This window comes from Boleophthalmus pectinirostris, unplaced genomic scaffold, assembly GCF_026225935.1.
Source record: "Boleophthalmus pectinirostris isolate CB_2022bp ecotype Guang Dong unplaced genomic scaffold, ASM2622593v1 HiC_scaffold_22, whole genome shotgun sequence".
Taxonomy (NCBI): domain Eukaryota; kingdom Metazoa; phylum Chordata; class Actinopteri; order Gobiiformes; family Gobiidae; genus Boleophthalmus; species Boleophthalmus pectinirostris.
In genome coordinates, this window is record NW_026571190.1 from 4011426 (window position 1) to 4034585 (window position 23160).

A 23160-nucleotide genomic window follows, 5' to 3' on the forward strand; every position below is an offset into this window, starting at 1 on the left:
GACCCCATGTTAAAGTATAGAACATGTTTATTTCATGATTTTTCTGTCATGTCACAAATTCAGAAATCTGAACTGAGTGTGTTAGCCAACAGGTCACTTTTACACACTAATTATGACCTAAAAGAAAACACCAAATAGTTTACACACTCAACACTGATGGTGGTCACATTTTATAGAACGCTTTTCCACCTTCAAGGTTCTCAAGGCTCTTTACATCCAAGAACCACTCACACATTTATACACACACTCATACACCAGTGTATGCAGACGCTGGGGGCGAGGTGGGTTAAATGTCTTGCCCAAGGACACAACGACAGCATTCGTGTGCCAACCTGTTCATCTTTCAACATGAGAGTGGGATTTGAACCTTTAGATCAGTGGACAACGCTCTACCAACTGAGCTACTGTTGCCCACTGACTGTAAACAAGACTCTGGTGTCACATAAATATGTTTGATTGGTTAGTACCAGCTGCCATCCTCTGGATTATTCACAATTAGCTTTTTCTGTGGGCTAATGCCAACTGCTGTAGAAAAAAATACAGGGGACTAGCTCAGGGGTTCCAAAATCTTCACTTTTACACACCGGAAGAACTGAGTTGCTGAGCAGTTAGTGCTAGATAGTCGAGTCAGGAGGGATGGAAATGATCACAGACCTGTAGCTGCAGTGGTAACATGTTATCTTAACATGATCCTGTTCTTAAACTTAACCTACACCCAACCTTAACCAAACCAAACCCTAACCTCAACCATGACCCGTGTCCTAACTTAAAAAAATAAGTTCCAAAATTCATCACTTTAAATGACCAATCACAGGTGCCTGGTGTTCTGTTGGAATGGGCTGCCCCGTTGAAATGAGCCCCCAGCAGCCTACATCGACAGTGCCGTCTGTCAATTCATGCTACCCCGTCGATATAAGATACCTTAGGTTTTTCAAATCCAGTAAAGCCTGACCTCCCCAGTTTTACAACATATTTCTTTGGATTAGAGACGTGGGTTTGATGCTGTTTGCACACGATGATCACACTTTATACCTCAGTTATGTCAGATTTCAACTCATTTATATGAATATGCACGTGGACATTCTAACGTTAAAGCTGATTATTTGGATGATAGTATGAGCATCAAACGTCACATCTACTAAATATTTGTCTATGAGTGTCCGTGATAATATTGTGAGATTTTGCTTTTGCTAATAATAATTTATTGTTAAATCCCTCTTAACTGCTGCTGTTCAAATGAGAGTGTCTTGTGTTTTACAGAATCCTGATGGTATTGCGGTTTATCAAACGTCCAGAATGAGAGCCACCAACGGCATTTTTAAAGACACATTCAGCCTCACAGAACTCGTCAAGTCAGTTTTTATTTTTATATGTTATATATGTATCTTTTCAATTTATTTCAGTTATATATATATATATATATATATATATATATATATATATATATATATATATATATATATATATATATATATATATATATATATATATATATATATATACACACACACACACACACACATATACATATATATATATATATATATATACACACACACACACACACACACATATATATATATATATATATATATATATATATATATATATACACACACACATATATATATAAAATATATAAAATATAATGGATTCTTGCAAGCTTTAAGCCATGTTATCATGCAATGTTATAATGCTGTGTTTTAAAGGTCCTACATTACACAAAATGGACTCTTGTGAACTTTAAGCCATGTTCCAACAGTGTTACCTCATCAAAATCATACCTGGAGTTGTGTTTTGTTTCATTCACACATGTTTGAGTAACTCTGGATTATTAGTCTGTCTACATCTCCAAATCTTAAAATGCTCTGTTCCACCTTGTGATGTCATGTAGTGGTAGTTTTCAAGTGAACAGCTCCTTTTAGTTCAGTAGAGATTGAATACAGGAAGTGCTCCACTTTGTTTTTAAACTCCATACACCTTCACTAGAATCATTTGAATGATTTCAGCCCTGAAGAAAGACTAATAATCCAGAGTTTCTCAAATGTGTGAATGAAACAAAACACAACTCCAGGTATGATTTTGATGAGGTAACACTGTTGGAACATGGCTTAAAGTTCACAAGAGTCCATTTTGTGTAATGTAGGACATTTAAATCACAGCTAGCTACATATTCCATACTGTGTAACATTACAAGAAAAGAAATAACAGATCCACAACGACGACAAGCACCCACTAAAAAATTACATACACTACTGGTCAGAAGTTTTAGAACACCACACTTTTTCCAGTTTTTTACTGTTTACTCTTGACCAAAACATATTCTAAACTTGTGATTGATCAAAGTGTTCACCTTTGGCAGATAGAACAGCTGAACACACTCATGGCTCGTTCTTTTTACAACAGAAATCAAATATTGTTCTGAAAGTTCTTCCCAAATCTGTTGCAGAAGTTCCATAAATGTGTAGCATTTGTAGGGCTCGATGGGGTTTAAGTCTGGACACTGTGCTGGACACTCCAGGTTTTCAAGTTTTACCATCTTGTTCTTTTTTCCTGAGGTGGTTTTGGAAGAGCTTGGACTTGTGTTTTGTAGCTTTTATCTTTTTTTTTTACCTCTGTCTGTTCAGTTCTTACCTTTGTACCATTTCAAACTCTTCATTGGACTTGCACGACTTGAAATGCAATAAATAACTGGGAAAATATGGGTGTTCTAAAACTTTTCACCTTTAGTGTAGAGGAGATTTAAGATTTTAATCTCATCAATATCATGTTTTGAGATGAACTGATTAAGAACTACACAGACGTCTTGTTTTGTTTTTGAAGAGAAGGCATGTGGACGGTGACAGCAAAGTTTGACCACTGGGAGCAGAATACGTTCAACTCTACGTTTGAGGTCAAGAAATACGGTAAGTCTTCTGTCACTGCCAAAAGTACAATAACATGTTTTAAATCAGACCTATTCTGCAGCTTTTCAGAGCTTTTAATCATGTTATAGTAGTTTCTTCTCAATGACCCTCTGGAAGTTTTATTTGAGGCGATTCGTGCATGTTTAAATTTTCTTTAAATGCTTATTTTCAAGACGCCATTTTGCAGATTAACTCCCGTTTTCATCTCCACTGGATTTAAAATGTCCATATTATAATATAAAGATCCAGGGGTGTGAGAGATTATAACTATAAAGCAGACAAAGCATGATAAGTCTTCTTTAAAATAACACAAAAATTAAGTTAAATCAAAACCAAACCAAGACTAAACAAAGACTTAAGCAGGGCCGATCCAGAACCAAACCTGCACTAAACCCTGTGCTCTCTCTCTTTCAGTGCTTCCTGCGTTCAACGTGACCCTCACTCCACAGAAACCTTTCTTCAGCATCGACGACAATGAACTGGTCATAACCATCACAGCCAGGTATGAGACTACTGGTTTAGTCCTGGTTTAGTCCTGATTTAGTCCTGGTTTAGTCCTGGTTGAGTTCTGGTTTAGTCCTGGTTTAGTTCTGGTTTAGTACTGGTTTAGTACTGGTTTAGTTCTGGTTTAGTCCTGGTTTAGTCCTGGTTTAAATCTTTCTTCCATGTTATAATGGTCCCTCATCAAAAACATGCCTGAAGAGGTTTTAGAGTCATCCATGCATGTTTGAGTATTTCAGTGATCTCTCCTGGGCCATATTCAAACCCTCCTTCTGGTCAGCTGTAAGATTCTGTGCTGTGCTCCGCGCACAAGCCAACGTCACCCAACCACACCACAATTCAACTTAAATATACACAAACATGACACAAAACTGTACACAGCCACTGGACAAACCTGATGAAGGGGAAGTGACTTTGCATGGGGAGCAAAGGAAGGGGGATTCATGTTAATATGTTTTATACAATTTTCAACAATAAAAGGTAACATGGTGATGTAAATATGTTGTGTGTTAGCAGTTAATCCCCCCTCTTTAAACGTGTGTGTGTCAGGTACCTGTACGGTCAGCCTGTGCAGGGAAAGCTTACGCTTATGTCATGTTTGGAGTGAAACATGAGAAAGAGAAGATCCGTCTGAGAGCCATGAAGCAGGTCACCAATGTAAGTCTTTAAAATGCATGTATCCATCCATGCAGTTTCTTATTTTGGTGTAAAAATAATACAGAAGTCACACGGCAAATGGAGCTGTTGTAATAATGAACTCTGTACCTGTAAACCGCCATCTGAAAGTACAAAAACATGAAAACAATTTACTGATGCAGAGGTAAAGATTGATACCAAATCTTTGTTTTGCAACTCTCAAGTAAATCTCAAGTCTTTGACTTCATGTCTGAGTCAAGTCTTGAATAAAACACTGGCAAGTCAAGTCTTGAGTCAAAGACAGGCACGTCCAAGTCTTGAGTCAAAGTGGCCCGAGTCAGTGGCCCTCAAGTCCAAGTTTTCTGCTTTGAGCATCAGGTCATTTCAAGTCTTTAAAAATGTACTGAATACAGCTTGAATTTTAGCAATTTCTTTGATTTTTAAACTAAACTTTCCTGCTTTAAGAGTCATGTAACAAATATGGATGTAACAATATCCAAATCCTAATGTCATGGTGCAGTATTTATTTACTGTAATAGTCTGGAGAGACTAATAGAATTGTAGGTTTGATCCCAGACATTAAGGTGAATCATTACAGCCATAATCCAAAAATCCAAACCATTTAAATACTCGATGTTGCAGTATTTCAGTTTTTGTTACATCTCTGGTAACAAACAGATGAGTGGGGAGGGACATGTTTGAGTTTCTAAAAATATCAACTCATCTTCATACCACACTGTACCATAGCAACTTTATTTATAAAGCACTTTAAAAACTTTACAGCTGGACAAAGCATTTTATCAAATTAAGTCTCAAGTCTCAAAATAATGACTGACTTGAGTCCAAGTCATGACATGAAAGTCCCCATCTCTGACTGATGCTACTGACATCTGTCAGCTCTTGTTAACAGAATTAATCATAGTTTTGTCCTCTTTCAGCTGGATGGAGGGACAGTGTCTCTGACCCTGAATGACCTGAAGGCAGAGTACCCAAACATCAGGAGTTTAGTGGGAAAGTCCATCTACGTCAAGGCCTCAGTGCTCACTCTCTCAGGTACTCAGCTTTCACTGTACTGTACTAAAGAACACATTACACAAAATGGACTTTTTAGAGCTTTTAACCATGTCAGATAATTGTTCTCACATTAAAACCATACTTGAAGTTATATTTAAATTACTGAAACGCTGGTTTCAGTAATCCTCTGTAAAAATCTTTTGTGCACTGATTTTTAAGTGCACAAATGTTTTTTTTTCTTATTTTCAAGACGCCATTTTGCAAATCCCCCATTTTACACACACCCACTGTGATGTACTTTAGTTTCTTAATCGGTGATACACGTAGGTTTCAGCAGTGTTGCGGTGGCATTTTGGTACAAATGAAAAACAATCCCCTACTCACTAGTGTGATATGCAGCTATCCATAGGAGGGGCCCACAGCCTGCGGCTCTTTGATGTGATGACGTTTACGGTGAGGAGAACTCCCAGTGGACACCACACTTTTCTAACACAGAAGTCATTGGATTTGTTTCTTTCATTTAATCGTTTTAGATCAGTATTGTGTTTTCGAAATGTACTTCTCTAAGTCTATAAATCATTGACAGACTGGTTTTAAGCATTGCTGCTGTCCAATGTCCATGTCCAGACATGTTCCACGTGACTTTGTGTATTTGTTGTTGTTAATTCTCACTGCTGCCAGGAACTGGACTCAGGGTTTTGTTTGTTGTCATAAACTTTAGACCTGCAACTATTTCATCACTGCTACAAAGACATTACAAAACCACTGCACAAACAGATCATGTAATTTAAACAGGAACACTACTTTCAGCCAGGGGGCGCTATATTACACTAAAGTACCTGTACCATGGTGTCTGAGCGGCTAGCACTCACACTTCACAGCAAGAAGGTTCCAGGATCGACTCCTGGGCTTTTCTGTGTGGAGTTTGCATGTTCTCCCTGTGTCTGGATGGGTTTAACTTCAAACATTTCAGTAATTTGGTAGTTCTGTCATCTCCGGACAATAAAAACATACATAAATAAAGGTACTAATGTAAAGTATGAACTGAACTCACTGTTAGAATGATGTGATGATAATGCCTCACTGCTGTCCCCTGTGCTGTTTCCAGGCGGTGATCTGGTGGAGACAGAGAAGAGCGGGATCCGGATCGTCATTTCTCCGTTTGTTTTATCGTTCCGAGACGCTCCAAAGTACTTCAAACCCGGCCTGCCCCTCGACCTCACGGTGAATTCTAAAGAGCCAAGCTGATCTTTGACCACTTGAAATGAAATGACTCTTGCCTCTTGATTTGATTTAAACAAGTCCACATCAGGCTTAAAGTGCATGTGCGAGGCATTCATGGTTTTGTAATTCTGACTTGGTTATCATAGTTTTACATCAGTTAAGTAGCAGTTTGTGGGAATGAGTATGTTTCTGATGACTAAACAACATTATAACATAGATCAGAAAGTAGTATAATATGGGCCCTTGAATCTTGAAGGTAAATTGTGATTGTAACTGTGCAGGTGGATGTGAGGCACCATGACAACTCTCCGGTCCAAAATGTCCAAGTGAAGCTGTCATTCCAGGACACTCCACTAGTGGTCAGTGGAGGCTCCACTCGCACCAGTATCAACATGCCCAAAGACAGGAACGTGCAAGTCATCACGGTCAGAACACATTTCTTTATTTAAATGTATCTGTACTCGGGCTGCAAGATGAATTGTAATTTTAATGCAATGAGCAAAATTTGAAAGACATTTTTATCATAATTTCCTCCACAAACAATTAAATCTCCTGTGTTATTCTGTATACAATCTGCTAACCCTGTAGTTTAGATCTGTACAAACATGTTCTGAAATGTGAATCTGTCTAATTGTGATTGTAATTGATTGTAATTGTGTTTTTTCTGACAGTCATTGTGATTGTGATTCTTTGGTAGAAGAACTTAGCCAAAGAAAATAAAAGATTAAAGTGATATAGGCAGTTTTAGTTTTAGGAAAGACAATCCATCTTTGAACAGTAATGGAGGGCTCAGTTATCATCTCTCTCCTTTTTACAACTCCAACCTCAGACCTAAATCAAATTTGGAACGTCATGACTGTTTGAATGAGTCAAAAAATTAGTTATATCCAGTTGAAAGAAAGGACAGACATCTTCCCTGTCCACAAATGCACAAATCTCTCCTCTCTGCACTTTTTTCACAAACTAAATAATCTGTATTGACGCTAAAATAGTCTGAAGTATGTCTCTGTCACCATGTTTGTTCATCAATTGTGTGCAGGCAGAGACGGTGCAGCCAGGTCTGAGGCCGGAGCAGCAGGCCCGCACAGTGCTCCGGCTGAGGTCCTACATGACATACAGGGCAGCCCTGAATCTGCTCTACATCTCTTGGGAGGGCCACCGGGTCAGTGTGGGAGACAGTCTGCGCCTCAGCTTCACTTTGATCGTGGAGAAGCCAGAGCACCGGCAGCACATCAAACACATCACGTACATGGTGAGTACTGAGGAGGAGTAGAAGTAGTAAAAACAGTAGTAACAGCTGTATGGTGTGTAAAACAGTAGTAGTAGTAGTAGTAGTAGTAGTAGTAGATCCTGAAATTTCCTCCACCACAGTGTTAAAGAGGACACTGGAGATAACTGTCTGGCAGAACATGAGCAGGAGCTTCTGGCAGATGTTAAAGAACTTCAGCCTTCTGAGAAAGTACAGCCTGCTCTGTCCCTTTCTGTAGAGCTGATCTGTATTCTCCTTCCAGTCCAGTCTGTGGTCGAGATGTAAGCCCAAATACTTCTAACTCTACAACCTCCACAGTGTCCCCCTCAGTGGCTTTATAGTCAGTATTGAATTTATTTGCTGTTAGGATCGGCAGCCCCATGTAAGATAATACAACCCGAACGATGACTGCAACTTCTGCAATAAAGTGAATAGTAAAACAGGCAGAGAGGCACAGAGAACTGTAAAAATCACCTGGGTTACACACATGTAGAACACTCCCTCCATCTGAAATGACATCATCAAATTCAAGAAAACAACCTATTGTTCAATCCTGCCTCTCTCTGTCCCTCAATATTATGGTATAACATTAACAGTATCAGATTTACCATGTGTTTTGTGTGTAGGTGCTGAACAAAGGGAGTATCATCAAATCAGAGCGACTGGAAGTCTTTTCCCAGCATGTGGTGGCGATACAGCTCAGTGTTACCCCAGAAATGATGCCCTCTTTTCGAGTCGTTGCGTTCTACTCACTCCCCTGGTCCATAGAGGAGGAGGTGGTGGCTGACTCCATCTATGTGGAGGTGCAGGAGTCCTGTGTGAGGACGGTACGGATCCTTGTTATATCTCCATGTTCCAATGCTGTTACCTCATCTAAAACAGACCTGGGTTGGGTTTCATTCACACATGTTTGAATAATCCTGGATTATTAGGCTGTCTGCAGTTCAAAAAGCTCCATTTCACCTTGTGATGTCATTAAGTTAGTTTTGTGGTAGTAGTTTAGTGGTAGTTTTACTCTACAATACTTAAGAACAGTCTGAGATTGTTGCTTTTATTTTTGAATATTAGTTTTAACTTTTGTTAGGGCTGGGGACTGAAACTTGGTTCCATGTAGGAACCGACTGAAAAGGGTCGGTAAGTACTGGTACCGAAATATTAACATTTTCTCAGTGCCAGCTTTTGGTTCCTTGGCTTTAAATGCCTGCATCATTGAGCCGGTGCATACACTGCTTCGCAGACTTTGCCAGAATTCTCAAATGTCAGTCAGTTATCCATAATTATAATTCTGCTTTAATCCATAATTCCAGGATAATGGATTAAAGCAGTAAAAGAGTAAAAGGATTTATCAAAACAAAAAAGCACGTGCTCCCAGCACTGCCTTTAATATAAAGTGCTGTATGCAGCGAAAACAAAAGTGAATGTCAATACAAGTGAGGATCAGTTGTGCTCTGGTTCATTTACATGTGCTTGTGCTTTTGTTTGGAGTTATAACTGAACATCAAGTACTATTTTTTAAAATACAAATGAACACAGTTATAAAGTAATTCAAGGATTGAACAGTATTTTCTTAATAATATTAGGCATTCATTTACATAAAAAATACAAAAAAAGTACCCAGCCTCACCTTTGGTACAGTTGAGAATGTCAATAGAAAATCTTTAACATCTGCTGATGCACTGAAGGGTTGAATCAGTTTAACTTAAGTTTACTTAAGGGTAAAACAAAAGCTTCAAAGGCAGTTCCAGGGCTGAAATGGTTTATTGGGATATTGCATCGATAGAACGTACTGCAGCCTGTACACTTAACACTTTTTTAAGCACCCTGGTTCTCTAGTTGTAACCCCACTGTTGTGTCCTCCAGCTGAGTGTGGGACCACAGGGGACACCCACTGACCTCATGCCTGGGAAGACGCTCCGCCTGCAAGTACAAGCAGAGCCCGGCTCCACCGTCAGCCTGGTCGCTGTGGACAACTCTGTGTTTCTGCTGCGGAGAGACAGGCTCACCCAGAGCAAGGTACTATTACTTCTACTACTAATACTACTACTGCTCCTGCTACTAAACCAGAACTACTCCAGGACTACACCAGGACTAACAGGTTGTTGTACATACTGTGTGCAGGTGTGGGGCGTGCTGCAGAGGGGGGACCTGGGTTGTTCACGTGGGGGAGGGGCCAGTGCCAGAGGAGTCTTCTCAGATGCTGGACTGCTCTTCTTCTCAAACGGCCGTTTCAGGACTGACTTCAGACAAAGTCCGGCTGACACAAGCTTAACTCCCTCTCCTGTACTTCTGCTCACTCCAGAATCAGTAAATAAATAAACATGCATGTGCTTTTGTCCACAGCGCTGCAGTGCCCACGCAGCTCCAGGTGGAGGACGCTCTGCTGATCTCGTAGAGCGCAAAGCTGCACTTGGTAAGTACTAAGTGAAACATATGAAGTCCTGTTCTAGGCCTGGTTTTGTCCTGGTCTTAGTCTGGTTAATTCTTGGTTTACTCCTGGTTTAGTACTACATCAGGGGTGTCAAACTTATTTTGGTTCGGGGGTCGTATCCAACCTACTTTGATCCAAAGGGGCCGGATCAGAAAACTTATGGCATATAAACCCCAAAAATAACAATAAGTTCAAATATTTGTGCAGAGAAACACAAATCTATTACAGAAATCTTTTTAAATTGATGAACTCTTTCTTATACAAAATATTATAATATTTTGAACCACCTGAAACTTTATGTTAAGTACTTGGATGTCCTTAATTGACTCCGTGACCCACTTTTGGGGTGTGGGTGTGGTTACGCACCGGTGTGCAATCAATAAATGGCAGCAGCTCACCTCCATTAAGTGAGTGCATGCAGGCCAAACTAACTCCATGTCATTACTTGATTTTGTCCTCCGAATTTATCCGTCTGTACTCTTTCTCTTACCTCGATGGCTGTGCCAACAACACTTTAAGAAAAATGCAATTTTAACATTTAAACATGAACTTGTATGCAAATAGGAATCAGACCATTTTTCTTGGAAAATCCTGCACTCGGTGTCAAAACAATCATCTTTTAAGAGCGTTTGGAAAGAGACAAGTCTTGATTTGTGCTGCTCTGGTGGGAGGGGCCACGCACAGAGATGCTGGAGACGCTGCTGTGTTAAACACTGCGGAAAATTACCAAAATTTTAATAGAAAATATAATTAAAATATTTTAGTACAAAATCAGCTGAGGGCCAGATTAAAGGTCTTGGCGGGCCGGATCCGGCCCCCGGGCTGTATGTTTGACACCCCTTTCCTAGACTAACCCTGAGTTAGTCCTGTTCAAGTCCTGGTTTAGTCCGAGGTTAACCCTTTTTAGTTTTGGTTTATTCCTGGTCTAGTGCTGGTTTGGCCCTGATCTAGTCCTGATTTAGTCCTGGTCTAAACCCTGGTATCCCTCTGGTCGCTCCCTTGTCTAGTCCTTTTCTAATCCTGATCTAGTCCTGGTCTAATCCTAATCTAGTCCTGGTCTAATCCTGGTCTCTCCCTGGTCTCTCCCTGGTCTCTCTCTGGTCTAGTCTACTCCTGGTCTAATCCTGATCTAGTCCTGGTCTAATCCTGGTCTCTCCCTGGTCTCTCCCTGGTCTCTCTCTGGTCTAGTCTACTCCTGGTCTAATCCTGATCTAGTCCTGGTCTAATCCTGGTCTCTCCCTGGTCTCTCCCTGGTCTCTCTCTGGTCTAGTCTACTCCTGGTCTAATCCTGATCTAGTCCTGGTCTAATTCTAATCTAGTCCTGGTCTAATCCTGGTCTCTCCCTGGTCTCTCCCTGGTCTCTCTCTGGTCTAGTCTACTCATGGTCTAATCCTGATCTAGTCCTGATCTAGTCCTGATCTAGTCCTGGTCTAGTCCTGGTCTAACCCTGGTGCCTCCTCTGTAGAACGGGAGTACAAAGATGAGCTGTTGCGCCGCTGTTGTGTGGATGGTCTTAGGGACATTCCGATGCGGTACTCATGCACACGGAGGTCCCTGTACATCTCAGAGGGAGTGGAGTGTATCCGGGCTTTCAGACACTGCTGTGGCAAGTACCGGGGTGAGCCCATCGACCCCCACATGCCCACTGCCATGCCCAGCTTCATCACAACCACCACCACCCCCACCCCCACCACAAGATTGAAAATAATTCCCTTCAGGGGCCGGTTTGGTAAGTACAGCCAGAGGGTGTCCTGGTTCAGTTTTGGTTTAGTCCCGGTTTAGTCCCGGTTCAGTTAAGTTTTAGTCTTGGTTCAGTCCTGATTCATTTCTGATTTAGTCCTGGTTTAGTCCCAGTTCTGTCCTGGTTTAGTCTTGATTCAGTCTCGATGAGTCCTGGTCCGTGCAGGTGAATGTGTAGTTGAAAGTCACTTTTTTAGTATCAATACCTGCTGAATTATTTTGTTTCAATATTAGTTTTATATTGATTAGTGTCTAATTTTCTAATCTTTTGACTATCGGAGAGGACCGAGTGAGAGTTTACTCCCGTGTCCTGGAGATGCCTGTCAGGACTGCAGATTTAGGAAGGCCAAGGGAACCACCGTTGAGGGGGGAGCATGGTTCAATTGGGGAGGCACGAACAGACACACCTACGCAACAAGAAGATCTGTATGAGGAGGACTGGGAGGACGAGGACTTGGACGAGACCATGGTGGATCTCAGGTCTAAGTTCCAGGAGTCGTGGCTCTGGGAGGACCTGCCTGTGCCCTCCAAATCGGACCACAGCACAGGGTAGGAACAGTTTAGTCTTGGTTTAGTCTAGGTTTAAAACTAGTTCAGTTTGGTTTATGTTTTTAGTTTTGGTTCAAAGAGACTTAGAGACAGCTTCTTTCCCAAAGCTGTCACCATTCTAAACTCAAGTTTACACTGAGAACGGTTCATTTGTTTGGGGTTTTTTTGCCCTTTGATGGAGCAGCTCTGCATCTCATTACACTATGTATAATGACAGTAAAGACTTTCTATTCTATTTGTATTCTATTCTAGTCTATTTAGTCCTGGTTTTGTCCCGACTCAGTTCTGACTTAGTCCTGGTTTAGCCCTAGTTTAGCCCTGTTTAGTCCTGGTTCTGGTCTAACCCCGGTCTCTTCTCCTCAGGCTGTCCTCTGTGACTGTAGAGCGCCCCCTGCCTGACAGTATCACAGAGTGGGGCATCATGGCCATCAGCACCTCGGCTCAAACAGGTCTGGATTTATTCACTGTATTTACAACAAACGAAACCACATTTTACCAGCTTGACTGGGACGCCATTTTGACAGAGGTGGATCAGCAGTAATGAATGGTACCAAGTCACTTTTGGAGATTTTTTTTCATTAAAGGAAATTATAGACAATGATTTAGTTTAAAATGAATCACATTAAACATTAGGGTATAGATAGACTGTGTAGATTTTGCCTTAATTCTGCAATATCTGGACATCTGGTTTACTTCTAATATCATCACAAAGGTTTCTTGGAGATATTTGTGAAAAACAGACTTTATTATAAAGCCCTGTACATATAACGTTTACTGACACTGACAGTTTAAATGATGTGAAATAATGAAAATACGATGTGCTCTACTAATGTGCAGATGTTGTAACTACATAACAGTTAAATCACTCATGTAAATGTAACAAACACACAAAAACTATAGATTTAACTTTAATTTGTGATTATATTTTTGTACAATCCACATTTCTAAGCATCATTAACATTAAACATATGAACAGTCTCATTAATGGACTATTTAACACTGATCAACAATACACAAATTTGAATCAATCATTATGAGGCTATGTTGAACCATTCAAATAAAAGTGAATTTTAAAACTACTATTACTACTACGACTACTACACCAACACACATGTACTACTACTACTACTACTACTACTTCTGCTACTATACCACCAGCACTCATGCACAATTAAACTACTACTACTACTACTACTACTACTACTACTACTACTACTACTACACCAACACGCATGCACAACTAAACTACAACTACTACTAACACTACCACTACTACTACTACTTCTGCTACTATACCACCAGCACTCATGCACAATTAAACTTCTACTATTACTACTACTACACCAACACGCATGCACAACTAAACTACGTACAACTACTGTACAGCTACTACTACTACTACTACTACTATACCACCAGCACTCATGCACAATTAAACTACTACTAATACTACTACTATTACTACTACTACACCAACAACATGCATGCACAACTAAACTACAACTACAGCTACTACTACTACTACTACCACTACTTCTACTACACCAACACGCATGCACAACTAAACTATGCACAACTACTTTACAGCTACTACTACTACTACTACTACTACACCACCATCACTCATGCACAATTAAACTACTGCTAATACTACTAGTACTACTACACCAACAACATGCATGCACAACTAAACTACAACTACTGCTACTACTACTACTACTACTACTACTACTACTACTACTACTACTACTACTACTACTACTATACCACCAGCACTCATGCACAATTAAACTACTACTACTACTTCTACTACTACTACTACTACTACTACTACACCAACACGCATGCACAACTAAACTAAACTATAACTATTACCACTACTACTACTACTACTACTACTACTACTACTGTGACTACTACTACTGTGACTACTACGACTACTACTACTACTACTACTACTACTACTACTACTAATACTATACTACTTACTATACACCAGCATTCATGCACAATTAAACTACTAGACTGACTACTACTACGAACTACTACGACTACTACGACTACTACGACTACTACGACTACTACGACTACTACACCACCAACACTCCTGCACCAGCACCACTGATTGATGATGTGCTATGTCAATCTGGCATTATAAATGACCTGAATGCATTATTAACATGTCTTTATATTTGTCCTACGTCTGCCGCTACTACATGCTACTGTTACTGATGTACTACCACTGCGAGTAGTACATCTAGCAGTACTTATAGTAATTTTGTTGTAGTATAAGTTGTAGTGGTTAGTTGTGAAAAGAGTTTTTGGTGATTTGAAACGTGTGCTCTGTGAATGTTCTGTCAGATGGAGGGGAGTGCAGAAGACCTTGAGTTTCATAGGTTCAACAGTTCAAAAAAGGTTACTGTACTGGTATTAACAGGTCACATTTTTGATTTGGCAGTTGAGTCAGCTTCATTTATTTACACATACACACATCTGCATACATTTTTATATAGGGGCATTAACAAACTTCTGCTTGACTATGGCAAAAAGAACTAAAAACCCTTTAGGAACAATACATTAAATAGAAGAATACAAATATGCCCCATGTGCAAAGGAAGCATAAATAAGATCAATATAATACAGTTTAATCACTTGTTCAGGGCAAAATGACTGCTGGAACAAAGGTGCTTCTGTTTACAGAGAGCTATTTAAACCTCTGCCCTCATGGAAAACAATGAAAGCATTATTCAGAAGTGGAGTCATCTTTTAAACTGACCCCTGTCAGCCTCTGCTCCTGCCTCAAATAGAGAAAAGCAGGATAAAGCTGAGACTGCCCAATCAGCTTATTTGCCCATTTCACACCTGATTCAGGGAGTTTCTGTTTTTAAGAGACAAGTTACAAAACCATGAAACAAACAAAATCTACAATAAAACAGGTATGATAAAATAACTATAAAACATTTTTAACAAGGTTTTGTCATTTGGAAGGATGACAGTTTCCGTTTACAAAAACAAGCTCTGGGGCTTCACAATCGGGCTCTAAGGTATTTTTTTCAAACAGTTGCAAGATATTTGTAGTGCTCACAGACTCCAGGTTGACTTTTTATAGTTGGATCCTGATTGAGAGCAGCTTTTCAAAAGTCAGTGACCATATCTTTTGTTTTAGAACGTTCATCTGGAGGAAGACTTCTCACATCAGTCCAAGAAGTCATCATACCACAGACTATATAAACTGACATAGCTAACCTGTTGCTTCCATTGACTCTGCTCAATTCACTTTCTACTGAACAACCGTGGCCCCTCTCTCTGTAACTGCTGCTGTCAGAGAATTTGTCTTAAAATCGTTGATATTAACCACTCTACATATTCTTTGTGTTTTTATTTCCCAATTCATCATAAATAAACATATGAACCTTAATAACAGATCAATTATGTGCAGCGACAGGCAGGGGCAGACTGAGGACCGGGGTGAGCTCAAATCAGATTTAAAAATCTGATCCCCTGGCACACGTTTGATTGACAGTGCGTGCCTAAGCACCTGCTTCCTGTCAAACAGCAGGAAGGGGCATTACCTTCAACCTTTGTTGCTATGATACATACGCTTGGATTTTAAACATGGATTTTGGCTCTAGATTAGCTGCTATATGTGCTAGCCTCGTGAGCTCCAATTGACACGAGCTGAACTCTATGGGTGACGTCACACTTCCTCAGTCCTCTTGTTTATTCTGAGGGTGCTAAGGAAGGAGCAACTAAACACAAGTCTGCTGGTGACCTTCTATCGTTCCACCATTGGTCACCTTCTGACCTCTGCTGTGACAGTGTGGCACTCTCACTGCACAGAGACTGACAGGAAGTGTCTGCAGAGAGTGACCAACACTGCACAGGACATTATTGGCTGCCCTCTGCCTTCCTTAACCACATTATACAACTCCCTCTGTCTCAGCAGAGTGAGGAAAATCATTAAAGACAATACACACCCTGGACTCCACCTGTTCAAACTCTTGCCTTCTGGCAGGTGCTTCAGGTCTACTGTATAATCACAATAAAGGCTTTCTATTCTATTCTGTTCTATTTCTATTTATACATAATGTCTGACACGGTCTCTTGTTTTTCGCTGCAGGCTTCTGTGTGGCAGAGCCTTATAATGTCCGAGCCTGGAAGCCCCTCTTTGTGGATCTGAAGCTGCCGTACTCTGTCGCCCGAAATGAACAAGTGCAGATCCGAGCCGTGGTCTACAACTACTCCCCTGACAACAGAGAGGTCTGCAACTAGTCCTGGTTTAGACCTTCTTTAGTCCTGGTTTATTCCTGGTTTAATCCCAGTTCAGTCCTGGTTTAGACTGGGTTCAGTCCTGGTTTATTCCTGGTTTAATCCCGGTTCAGTCCTGGTTTAGAACAGGTTTAGTCCTGCTTCAGTCTTGATTCATTGTTTATTCTTTATTTATTAGGGTCCCCTAATAAATGTTAGGGTTCCCTTTAGCTGTACCTGGGGTCCTTCATTTAAAAAGTTTTCATTTCATCAAGGCAAGGTTTTAAAAACTATATAAATAGTTCTGGTTCCTGGTTTAGTCTAAAGTCAGTTCTCGTTTAGTCTCGGTTCAGTCCTGGTTTAGGGTGACCATATTTCCATTTGTGAAAACCCAGACAGTTTACCGGGGGTGGGGCCTTCACATTGAACTACTCTCACCTCGCAACCTGTGCACATGACCTCCCACTTGTCCCTACCTCGATGGAAAATTGAGAATTTCTTGTTCAAATCATTGTTAAATGCGCATTTGCGCTTCGGCATGTTGCAGACAGACCGACTGTTTGTGTCTGCTCGCTCCATCTGAGTGAACAGAGAGCTACGAGAGATGCCCAATTTAATGGTCCCAATGAACGGTAATGAAAAGCCGGACATTTCCATCATTTAAAAAACAAAAACCCAGATGCTCAGGACAGGACGCAAAAAAACTGACATGTCCTGGGAAAAACTGACATTTGGTCACGCTAGTCCTGGTTCAACCCTGGTTCAGTTGTGGTTCTGTCCTGATTACACCCTGGTCCAGTCCTGGTCCAGTCCTGGTCCAGTCCTGGTCCAGTCCTGGTCCAGTCCTGGTCCAGTCCTGGTCCAGTCCTCAGGGTCCAGTCCTGGTCCAGTCCAGTCCTGGTCCAGTCCAGTCCTGGTTCAGTCCTGGTTCAGTCCTGGTTCAGTCCTGGTCCAGTCCTGGTGTTCAGTCCTGGTTCAGTCCTGGTTCCTGGTCCTTCTGTGTGTTAGGTGCGTGTGACTCTGAAGAGGACAGAGCAGATGTGCAGTGTTGCGTTCAGGGACAGCTTCGTTCAGGAGGTGTTGGTGGAGTCTGGTTCCTCTGTGGTTCTGCCCTTCACTGTGGTGCCTCTGGCTGTGGGACACCTGCCCCTCGAGGTGATAGTGGTCACCAAAGACATGATGATGACCGACGGTGTCCAGAAGAACCTACGTGTGGTGGTGAGGGATGAAATACTACTACTACTACTACTACTACTACTACTACTACTACTACTACTACTACTACTACTACTACTACTACTATTTCTACTGTTGCTACTACTACTGCTCATGTAACAACTACTACTACACCAACACTTATGCACAACTACTACTACTACACCAACACTACATGCACAACTACTACTACTACTACTACTACTACTACTACTACTACTACTACTACTACTACTACACCACCAGCAATCATGCACTACTACTACTACCACCACCACCACTAACTACTACTACTACTACTACTACTACTACACCAACACTCATGCACAACTAAACTACTACTACTACTACTACTACTGCTACTACTACTACTGCTACTACTACTGCTACTACTACTATGCCACCAGCACTCATGTACAATTAAACTACTACTACTACTACTACTTCTACTTCTACTTCTACTACTAATACTATTACCTGAATGCATTCTTAACATGTCTTTATATTTGTCCTACTTCTGCTGCTACTACATGCTACTGTTACTAATGTACTACCACTGCGAGTATTACATCTAGCAGTACTTAAAAGTTGTAGTATAAGTTGTAGTTTAGTTGTGAATAGTTTTTGGTGATTTGAAACGTGTGCCTGTGGTTCTGTCAGATGGAGGGAGTGCAGAAGACCAAAGTGTGGAGTGTGGTGCTGAACCCTGCAGCTGAAGGAGGTCTGTTCATTTTGATTCTTCTTCACGTGTGGTTCACTTTAAACTCAGGAGTTCTGTCACTGTTATAACTCAACTGTTCTGTTCTTCTGTTTTTTGTTGTTGTGTTGTTGTTTTGTTAATTTGGTATTCGGTTTTGTTGTTCTGTTGTTTTGTTCTTTTGTTGTTCTGTTGTGTTGTTGGTTTGTTGTTTTGTCTTTTGTTGTTCTGTTGTGTTGTTGATTTGTTGTTTTGTCTTTTGTTGTTCTGTTGTGTTGTTTTATTGTTCTCTATTTTGTTGTTTTGTTGTTTTGTCTTTTGTTGTTCTGTTGTTGTTTTGTTATTGTTATGTTGTGCTGTTGTTCTGTTTTTTGTTGTTCTGTTGTAGGCACTCAGACCGTTGCGGATGGGGAAGATCGATCTGGACTCTGTGGTGCCAAACTCGGTCCCAGAAACCTTCATCAACGTCCGAGGTCTGACGCAGCATTTGTAAAGCATTTTGGACCTGACTTCATCCTGGGGTACTCCTGGTTTAGTCCTGATTTTAGTCTTAATTTAGTCCTGAATAAGTCCTAGTTTGGATTTGGTTTAGTCCTGTATTAATCTTGGAAAAGTCCTGGGTTGGTCCTGGGTTTGTTCCTGCTTTAGTCCTGCTTTCGTCCTGCTTTAGTCCTGCTTTAGTCCTGGTCTAACCCTCTCCTCTCTCCCAGGCAACGTGCTCGCAGACAGTCTGGATAACTCCCTGAACCCGGACTCTCTGGCAGCTCTGATCCGGATGCCTGGGGCTGTGTTGGAGCAGAACCTGGCCTCCATGTCTCTGCCCACCATCGCCTTCCTGTACCTGGAGAGGACGGACGACTGGGGGAGAGTGGGCGCACACCGCAAAGACGAGGCGCTCGGCTTCATACGAAAAGGTAAAACAATATATACAGTACAGTAAGTGTGTATAAAGAAGTGGACTAAGGCAGTGTGACGTCGCTCACAGCATTCAGCACCAGTCAAATAAAACGTACCGAGGCTGACAGTTATAGGGGCGAATTTGGAGTGAGTTCCATATTAGGAATGTAGAGTGGGTTAATATGAACATTTTAAGACCAAAATGATGAGGCTCACAGCAGCAGTTACAGAGCAAGTGGGGATAATATTCCTTTTTCAGGTCAATGGGAGACAGGGTCAGAATGAGCCGGAAGTGTCCTCATGCTTCTTCCTGTTTGGAAAGTGGCGAACAGCATGTTAGCTATGTCCATTTTTATATACAGTCTATGGGGATTACACAGATATAAGGCCACATGGGAATAGAAAAGAAAGCACTACCATTTAATGTTGAAAATCACATTCTACTGTCTACAGGGCAGCTGCGGAGTGTTAAAAGTCTTCAAAAGGTCTTAAATTTCATGTTCCTAAATTAAGGCCTTAAAAAGTCTTAAATTCTCTTGTCCAAGTCTTATTTTTTCACAAAGATCTTAAATTTCATTAGCCTATTTTTGTTTACTCAACCAATCTCAAATCATTTAACAGGAATGAACACCTAATTTGGAGTATGTGCAAACAATTCTTTGGTTTCTGGTGCCGGCGGCAATGAGTAAATGATCAGTAGAGTGGAGGAAGACTAGAAGATTAGATGGATCATGGGGAAGTTTGGAAATTCTAGATATATTACCTGTAGTTGGTTGGTCATTATTGGCCCCGTCTACACTTGTACGTATTGGAGTTGTTTTCGTTGTGGATGCAGTGTTTTGTCCACACTGATCCGGCACTGTGTGGATGCCTGAAAACACTGATGTAGGTCTGTGCACCGTGAAGTAATTCATCGCCAAAACACTAAGAGGCTACAATATATGTCCATTCATTTATATGGTCTGTGCGTACGACCAGCAGACGTATAATCTCTGAAAAGTTTAACATGAACCATCTCCAAAGGAATAAAATCACAGAGCAGACTCACTATCAGCAGAACACTCCTCTGTCACAGGGAGAACACTCATATTCCACTATTCGTCCTTTAGTCCAACAGAAGTTGAACTGCATCAGCGCATATGGAAAGAGCTGTTTTTTTATCTTTATGCAAATTAGCCATGCGATTTTAAATTTAGTTTCTGTAAAACTTAAACCAATATGCTCACGGCTGTGCGCATATGGAAGACTTGCAGACACAGAAAGGACGAGTCTGGATGCAGATCTTTTCCGATACGGCGATACAGTGATACACGGATTCATTTCAGTGTAAACGTAGTCTAAGAATTGGATCTGGTGTTTTCGCCTGCATCATGGGTGCAATGTTGGTCTTAATTTCATTTAAGTGGTCTTAAAAGGGCTTTAAAAAGTCTTAAATTTGGAATAGTCAAACCTGGGGATACCCTGGTCTAAATAAAGTGTTTTTATTATCATATCATCTTGGTATTCCAATCGGTGTCAGGTAATGAGTTTGTTCCTTAGTATCGAAATCAAGTTTAAATTTTTGCATTGTGACAACACTAATACACAGCTGAGAGCAAAACAAAAGTGGATTTAGTACCATATTCAGTTCCACTTTAAATCTTTACCACAGTGAATGAGCCCTGCGTCCTGGTTTATGGAACCAATATGACACAAAATAAATTCATAATTAAACTGTTTTAAGACCTCGAAGCATAAATAATTCATAATTCTTGCCCTTTTTATTTTCAGGCTACAGCAATCAGCTGGCCTAACAGGAGGAGTGACGGCTCATACCCCCCTACAGGAAGCAAGGGGCAAGCACATGGTACTGTCCACAACTGCACGAGTCAACATTATCAGTTTAATCGGTCACAAAAATAAAACTAAAAGAAATAATAATAAAAAATAATAATAGTAATAATAATAGTGACAAATTGCATACATTGTTTTCCACAAATATCTCTAAATGTAAACACTAAACACTAAACAATAACTTAATAGGGGGTATTATGCTAAATGTACTTTTTTTTTTTTTAAGCATTCTACCATGTTGTAATGTTCCCACATCAAATAATCTAGCGATCTCTCCTGGGCCCTATTCAATTCCTCCTTGAGGTTAACTGTAAGGTTCTGTCCAAGGCTCCACCCACAAGCCTACGTCACCCACTCTCCCACAGGACAATTCTCCATAAATATACAAAACATGATACAAAACAACACGCTACAACTTCACAAACCTAATGCAATGTGCAGTAGATTCAGTTGTGTTATGAAACTTATACATTAAACTTATAAAACATGTTCACAAATATATCATTTTCAAAATAATGTAAGGTAACATGGTGATTTAAATATTTGATGTGTTAGCAGTTAATATCCCCTTTTAACTTTATCATTCAGAATGTTTGAATTTTCCTGGTTATTTGGATTTATAGGCCTATATTTTGGTCAAAGTTGAGGCTTGAACTCATCATTTTAAGCAGGATGTCTCCACAAATGTCAAAAAATATTTGTACTTTTTTGTCCTTTTGAGAAATGCGGTGAGTACAGATGCCTGCTCTCAAATGTAGTAAAAAAAAAAGTGTCCACCGTAGTGGACCCAGATCCTTAACAATTATACTTAAAACAGTACTTCTTTATACTTTTTGTAATTTTTTCTGTTTCTGATCTTTTCCTCCTTTTTTCAGTTACACTGTATTTGTTCAGATAAATAATACACATAAAGGGAATAGTCCACTAAAAATCAAGCTGTTCACTTGCTGCTATCAGACTTCACTTTCAACATATATATTTTTGTAATATTTCTCTCTCTTATATATGTTTTTAAAGTGTCTTGGTGTTCTCAAGTCAAAACTTATTCCACACATTAACCCCAACAACAGAAATACTATGCTGCTTTACTTGGGCTCTTACTTTCATTTTTAAAAACATATCTCAGTATGATCAGGGAATTGATTGTTCTGTGGTTAGACGTGCTTTGCTCAGTTTGCACTTCTCTGACTCCTCTTGTGTTTCAGGATCACTGCGTTTGTGGTGAAGGTCTTCTCCATGGCTCACTCCATCATAGGAGTGGAGGAGCAGCAGGTGTGTGAGCCTCTACTGTATCTGCTCCAACACCGACACAAGCCAGAGCGTAGTGTGTTCATAGAGGAGAACCCGGTCTACAGCACCACCATGACGGTACTGCACCCATGGCACCCTCACCATCCTCTGACCCTCTCCTCGTACCTCGGCTCCATCTGAGCTTCTCTGCATCCTCAGCTCCATCTGACCCTCTCCTCTGCTCCTCTCCTCCATCTGCTCCTCTCCTCCATCTGACCCTCTCCTCCATCTGACCCTCTCCTCCATCTGCTCCTCTCCTCCATCTGACCCTCTCCTCCATCTGACCCTCTCCTCCTCTCTCCATCTCCATCCTCCTCCTCCATCTGACCCTCTCCTCCATCTGACCCTCTCCTCCATCTGACCCTCTCCTCGGCTCCTCTGACTCTCTCCTCTGCTCCTTGCTCCTTGCTCCTTGTTCCTCGGCTCCATCCGAGCTTCTCTGCATCCTCTGCTCCATCTGAGCCTCTCGTCTGCACCCCTTGACCCTCTCCTTTACATCATCTGACCTTCTTCTCTGCTAGTCCATCTCTGCACTATAATCACTTAAATGTCTAATCAGTTGTTTTATGATTGTTTTTTTTTAGGGCGGTCTCCGTGGTGATGACCCCCAGTGACCCTCACGGCGTTCGTCTTGATCGCTTTGGCTGAAGCGAAGGAAGCCAAGATCCACTGCAGTGAGGCCAGAGTCAACACAGAGGTGAAGAGCTTTACGAGACATGTTTTGACTGCACAG

General features: G+C 40.9%; 1 pseudogene; it reads left to right on the forward strand.

Annotated features, from left to right (window-relative positions):
* Positions 1-23160, forward strand: part of LOC110165653 (complement C3-like) — a 31459-nt pseudogene that overhangs the window by 5358 nt on the left and 2941 nt on the right.